Raw genomic sequence first — 7,257 nt, forward strand, 5'->3', positions numbered from 1 at the left:
CTTCAGCGAGAATATTAAGTGCTCATATAATTTCGTGATAATGACTTCATATATTGGAATCGTGCTGTAGAATTAAGAAGGCGCGAGACGTCAATTTGGCGCGAATTGGCGCTCGCGACAGTACATTTTTATATTTTATATAATAAAATATAATGTTTGTTGTTTTGTTGCAACAAAACCGTATTTAAATCCTTTCTAGGTAATATTTAAGGCAAGTGAATAACACTTCTGCCCTGACATGTATAGCCTACGAATTATACAAGTAGGTAATGAGTGACATATCACATCCAACTAAAAAACCCTGATATATGAAATACTCAACTGAATCAAATCATTTAAAGTCCAGGCGTTCATAAATATGATTATATGTCACAAATAAATGTTAAATAATTGTTGTTCGTTGTTTATAGACATCAATTTTCGAAGTGTTTGCTTCTGTTTTGGGATAATGACACTTGAAGACTCATTAATCTGTCACTCAGCAGAATCTGGTTAGTTTGAGGCCAAATGTTGGTTTGTTGGAACTTATATATTAAATATTTTATCATTTTTTTGTACAATAACTTACTGCTAACAGGGTTGATTATTGGATTAATTTGAAGGATGAGATTAGTCATCATATAAATAAAACCTAGACATGAATGTTAATTAATTGTGAAGTATGTAATGTAATAATGTTTATTAATATCGTTCATTAATCATTAGTGAAAGTGTTACCCTAATTTTTTATTTTTTACTGGACAGCAACCATACAAAATGTATAAACGTATGCTTATTTTCCCCTGTAAAAATTCAGCAGTTTAGCTTAATTGCATTTTAGGAATGGATTAATCCACACCATCCTTATTCCCACAGTATCCATAATTGTAGTCGACCAATATGGGTTCACTAGTTGATTCTTCAATTATTACATTTGTTCACTCCTTATCCTGAATATGTGTATTCAACCTAGGATTAGTCTTCAAAATGAATTTCCTGCAGAGCTGGTTTACTGAGACCATGTTAATCTGTGAAGGGATTTATCTGCTTATGTCTCATTATCTAACCACGTCCAGACAACCGGAACTGTTGCTTACCTTGTAATTGAGTTTTTGTCCCCTCGTCTTTCTTCTTCACTTCAATGAATCATTGCTTTCTGATGCCTTTAGGGGCTTTTTTTATTAGTTTGTCTTCAAAAGGTCAGGCGGGGTATCTGTTAAACACGACTTGTCCCAACTGTTGACTGTCACACTCCGCTGATAACAGCCTGCCCGTTTCCATGGTGATATTTCATTGTCTGACTGTCTAGACACCCGGTGACACCTGACACATCGAGCCTGGGGGTCGCGGTTGGCCGTGCGAGTCAGAAATCGAAGACTCAGCTGCCCTCTGCGTCTGTTGTAGGTCCACAGAGACATTAGCAAATACATCGCAAAATGCAGGGGCCTGTTTAAATCACTGCTGCTTTTAATAATGTAAGGCCATTTGTCATCATTTTACTGAATGACGTGGTTATTCTTAATTTGACTTTGTGTCATTTTTATTAGTTTTTTATGAAATTTCTGTATAGCTTTAATTCATTTTTAGTCCGGTTTTAGTCATTTTAGCTTTTCATCTTAGTACCAAGGCAACATTTTGAATTTGTTAATCTTCAGAACACAAATGAAGATCTTTTAGATTAAATCCGAGAGCTTTCTGTCCCTCCATTGACAGCTACGCAACTACCACTTTGACGCTTTAAAAATAAAGAGATCGTAAAACTAATCTAATAGAATTGAGCGGTTTAGTCCAAATTTTCTGAAGGCTTGATCGCTTTATATGATAAACAGATTTAATTTAGGCTTTTATTCACATATAAACATTAATCAGCGAACATAAACAGAAGCTCATACGAACCTCATTGGTTCTTGCTGAAGCTCAAACGTGATGCGTAACACGAGAATGAACCTCATTGGTTCTCGCACGTCAATCGAACATGCTTGAGCTTCCAATTACTACAACTGATTTGTGAGTTGATGAATGTTTATATGTAAATAAAAGCCTAAATAAAGGGGAACTTGGCAACTATTTCAACTTAATAAAACCGTTTAGAAATCATTTGGATGGTTTAATAACCTGTTCTGGTGAGAATGGTGACTTTCCCCGCTCCCCCCAGCGTTCCCAGGCCGAAAACCAACCTTGCAACATGAGGATTAACGTCCCGGTAAGTTGGAAATAGGAAGTCTCGTGAGAAGCGAGAACGAGCGAGAAACACAAACTGCTTACGGCAATCCGACATAAACACACACGCCGCCCTCAATGTGTGTGATGTATTACCCACCTCGGTAGACACACTCCACACGATAAAGTTGGCCGACTCCAATAATAACAAAAGCACATGAGCAGCGGTAGAAAGGGGGAGGAGGGGCCGCAAGTGAGTGTTTTTACGACAGTGTTGTGAAATATACGCCTCACAGCTGTAGGGGGCGCTCACTGAGAAAACATGCGACAACAAAAGTGAAAATCAGTGGCTAGAGTTGCCGAGTTCCCCTTTAAATCTCTTATCATGTAAAACGAACAAGTCTCTTCAGAAAATTTGGACTAAACTGCTCAATTCATATGGATTAGTTTTACTATCTATTTATGAACGTGAAAGTGTTAGTTGCGTAGCTGTCAATGGAGGGACATAAAGCTCTCAGATTTAATCTAAAAGATCTTCATTTGTGTCCTGAAGATGAACAAAAGTCGTACATGTTTTGAACGTCATGAGGGTGAGTAATTAATGACAGAAGTTTAATTTTTGGGTCAACCATGCCATAAATTTTAGTTTCTGAAAATAATTTTAAATAGATTTAGTTTTATTTAATTATAACTACACTGACCCTCTATATATATATATTAGTGCTGTCAAACGATTAAAATATTTAATCGCGATTAATCGCATTAATGTCATAGTTAACTCGCGATTAATCGCATTTAATCGCACATTTTTATCTATTCTAAATGTCTCTTGATTTCTTTTTGTCCCATTATTTTTTCTCATTTTAATGCTCTTATCAACATGGAAAAGTGGATCGGCTTGCTTTGTGCAAATGTTTTTTATTGAAAACAACATTGGCATATATTGTGTTCAATTTCACACTAAAACATTCTTACTTGGAGCAAATAATCTCTCACACAATGTAACATTGTCCATCAATAAAAGGGTGAAAGAAATACTGACGAGGTCCTGATATTGACGAGGGGGCGGAGAATTCGCATCAGCTGTGTGTGTGTGTGTGTGTGTGTGTGTGTTTGGCCATCATCAAGTGGTATTTCAGACTGGACGTGCTGCGATGATGATAGCTCAGTTCACAACGACAAAACACACAGATCACTTTGGTCTCGTCAATGGAACCATTTGGCAACTTTTTAAAAGTAAACGTTCCATTCAGAATCTTATTGGCATCCATTTCGGTGTCTCGCGCTCGTCATCCACTCAAAACTGGACGTTTTGAACGTTCCTATAACATTCAGAAATAACGTTTTTATAACTTAATGGGAACGTTATGAAAACGTTCTTATAACCTAAAATTGTTAGCTGGGGAAGAGGAGAGATTCGCGATTGCACTGAACACGTTTTAAGTGCAGGCACATATTGTCTGAGCGAGCCCAGAGAAAATTCTAACAAGAGCAGCGTGTATCTGAGAGCGCGCGACTCGAGCAGAGAGATTCGTGCTCGGCACATTATATTCCACGCGCGAGCAGAGAGATTCGCGCTGGCGCATCCGGCTCGCAAGCCCAAACAAGTGTGTGCGGCGTGCCTGTTGTTTTGTTTCCGGTCTAGCTAGATCCGCTTGCGCTTTCAAAACGTCCATGCCGTGTCCTATTGCAAAAGCATGTGAAAAAAAACTACAAAGTTTGCTAGGCCAAAAAGACCGTTAATCGCGCGATAAAAAAATTAACGCCGTTAAAATGGGTTTGCGTTAACGCCGTTAATAACGCGTTTAACTGACAGCCCTAATATATATATATTTTTTTTATAGAACACAAAAGGAACATTTCTGTACAACAACAGTTAGTGTTTAGGCTACATCTTTCACGTCCCAAAAAGGGCTAAAAGTCTGTAGTTGTGCAATAGCTTTGTGTGACAAACAGACTGACACCAAATTCATTATTCACTGAAATCTTGCTCCATCCTGCAACTCTCAAATCAATGATGTTTGATGACCAACTTGCTCCAATTTGACATTTTCATTTGTTCATCATACAGAGCTATCATAAGACTTTGAATTGAAGGTGCACAAATATTTATGATATCTTTATAATACTTGGTGATGTTTTTGGTCCTTTTTTGAGCTGCTCATTATAAACTGTTGTTGTATGGCAAGAGCTGCATAAAAATGTCTAAAAACAGCATATGGGTTTGGAGCAGAGGTGTAAAAACCATACTTGAGTAAAAGTACATATACCTTAACGCAAAAATTACTCCATTCAAAGTTACAAGTCTCCAATTCCATTATGACTTGAGTAAAAGTCTTTGAATCTGATTTTAACAGTATTTGTTCATAGAGAATGAAGGCTCACAGATGCACTAGTCTTCAACACCTGAGAGACATGCCAGTGAAAAACAAGAAACAGTTGATTTGTGTGGAGAGCAAACACATTTGTTTTCTAAAATAAAACTGAACACCTCGAAATTGCAATAAATCAAGATCGACACAACAGCTTCTTATACACTCAAATCTCAGTTAAGCTCAAAAGGGAATAAGTAAACCAATATCCTTCATTATAACTGATAAATAAATTCATGTTAAGTAAAAATAAATGATTCATAGGCTACTTGCACTGGAGGTGCTGGTTTCGGCAGTCATGTCCTCATCTCATATTATAAACACCTGTGATTCACATCTAGCTGCTAATGCACTCAGTCACGGTAAGTTTGAGTGAGTATGGGCAAAACACACAAGATATAGTATCTTCAATGCCCTGTGGATGGCGATATCACTTCTTTTGTAGCAGAAATAAACTCCTGCAGGAAAAGTTAGATGCCTAGTTCCCGTGACAAAGCGGCAATAGGATTTTTTTCTTCTGGCTTTTGGATGGTTGCAGTAAAAAAGCTCAGTGATCAACAAAACTGTAAAGTACTGCAAAGGTAATCTTCATTTTGAATTTTGAAGCCTAAATACAATTGTCAAAATAAAGCAAAATTTAGGTTATAAATGAAAGTGTCATGAAACCCCCTGTTTCAGAAGCAGTCAGTTCTCACCATACAGTACATATCATGTATGTGACAGCTAGAATTGAATGCAAAACTGTTTAAAATTAACTCGTTTTCTCTTACAATCAAAACTAACAGATGGTAACATTGACTTCTATGATGTTCGGCACACATAACATAAGGGTTTCATGACCCTTTAGCTACACCACATTTGCACGACTGCTAAACTTCTGACAGATCTTTTAATCTGTATTTAAAATAGGGAAGTTTGAGTTAGAATACTTTGCAAGAATGTGAGTATAAACACAGCGAGGCTGTGAACAGTTTTCCTGTTCGGCGTGATGTTTATTGTCCCTGACAGCCTCTGTAGTCCAATTTAGCCACTTGGGATATTATTACTGATGTTTTTCATTTCATGGAATAAAACTTGAACATAACTTGAGCTTGTGTTTACAAAAGACTTTATTTCAAGGATTTAAAGTCAGCATGAAACGGAAGTTGTGATAGTTTTTTCTTCTCTGTTGTGACGTATTGACATGTGCAATGGCTCCTCGAAAAAGAAAAAATGTAGGACTGGACTTGTTGATTTTGTCAATTGAACCGTTGCATCGTTGTCATTTGCTATCGCTGTGATGTCATGTGAGTGACAGGTTGCCCCGCCCATACGCCAGTAAACACGTCATCAGAGAAGAGAAGAGATAAGGGCACATTCATTAAAAAAAATAATAATGATGTTCTCAGATAAAGTTTTTATAATAAATATTGCAATATTCCATGAATTATAAGACTTGTTTCATGGGGACTTTAACCAAAAACCCATTAAAAAATCTCATTGACTATGGAAAGTTCAGCAATGCTAACTCCTTTCTGGGAAATATCACCAATATATTTAATAATTATTTTATTTTTTGTTTATCAAAAATTAAATGTTTTTGCTTGGCTCTTTGTCTTCATCTTTAATTTTAATTTAATCAACTCATCTGGCTTTCTCAGCATGCTGTTTTTCATTGTGTTAATTTGCTCCATTGCTGCTAATCTGGTGTTTTGTCTTTAAAAATTCTGTTTAGGTAGAATTCACTCACTCTGAATCAGCGTTAAAAAGACAACCGAACAAATATGGCCGCTCTATTGTCTGTTTTTTGCTGCGCTGAGTCCCGTGTGATGGAACGATTGTTGCAGCACGGGGTGTTTGATTCACTCCGAATGCTCTTTTCTCTGGTACAGTCTGTTTCTTTTGTTTAGTATTTTATTTCAGACTGTCCAGAATGATCTTGTCTGACAAAATTCAGGACCAGGAGTGGATTGAGAGCGTAACCCTCTGCTAAAATATCCACGGTCCCTTGAGGCAGCCAAAGGCTGTTCTCTGAGAACCCGACAGAAGAGGACATTCTGTTCAAAGCTATTCATTGGAGATATTTTTTGTTCCCTTCCTGAACTGAATATCAATCAACGGTCGCCTCTTTAGTGTGCTAAAGCTTGAGAAAAGGATCACGCCACCACCAGAGAAAAAATAAAAGCAAATAAGAGCGAGAGCGAGAAAAATGAGGTGATATTGCCAGCCATCGTGTTTAATGATGCTTGCTCCGAAACTGCTGGCGTCTGGGTGTCAGAGACCGTGATTTTACCGCAAACACTACAGCCCAGCGGGTGCGCGGTTAAAGAGAGACGGCTCGGGACGGGGCAGTCAGGTTGAGAGAGTTAGGGGGGCTCGGGTGGTTTCGGGACCCTCTCAAGGTGCCTCTTCCATGGAAACGCAGCTGGCTCAACAAGATTCCCATCAGTCGACAAATAAGATACAGGCTGGGCTCTGTCTCCGCACTGTTACCAGGAGCCGACAGCCAATCACGGCACACCAGTGGCCTCGTTTCGACAAATGGCTCTTCTCTGCGACCAATCACAGGTGAGTAGCATCGTGACATCACACGATAATGAATTAGATTCATCGTAAAGCTTTTCAAAGGCTGATTGGCTCTCCCAATGAGTGATTCTGCCTCAGGAATCAGAGCGGCATCGCTGATGGAAGGCCATCTCTCTTCACTATCTTTGTCCTGGTTACGGGATTGCACGGTTGCGGGGCCTTTTGATCGGTCCCCATGTTT

The sequence above is a fragment of the Siphateles boraxobius genome, unplaced genomic scaffold (assembly GCF_051911475.1).
Source record: "Siphateles boraxobius isolate OS27281-9 unplaced genomic scaffold, OSU_SipBor_1 101, whole genome shotgun sequence".
In the NCBI taxonomy this organism is placed as follows: Eukaryota; Metazoa; Chordata; class Actinopteri; order Cypriniformes; family Leuciscidae; genus Siphateles; species Siphateles boraxobius.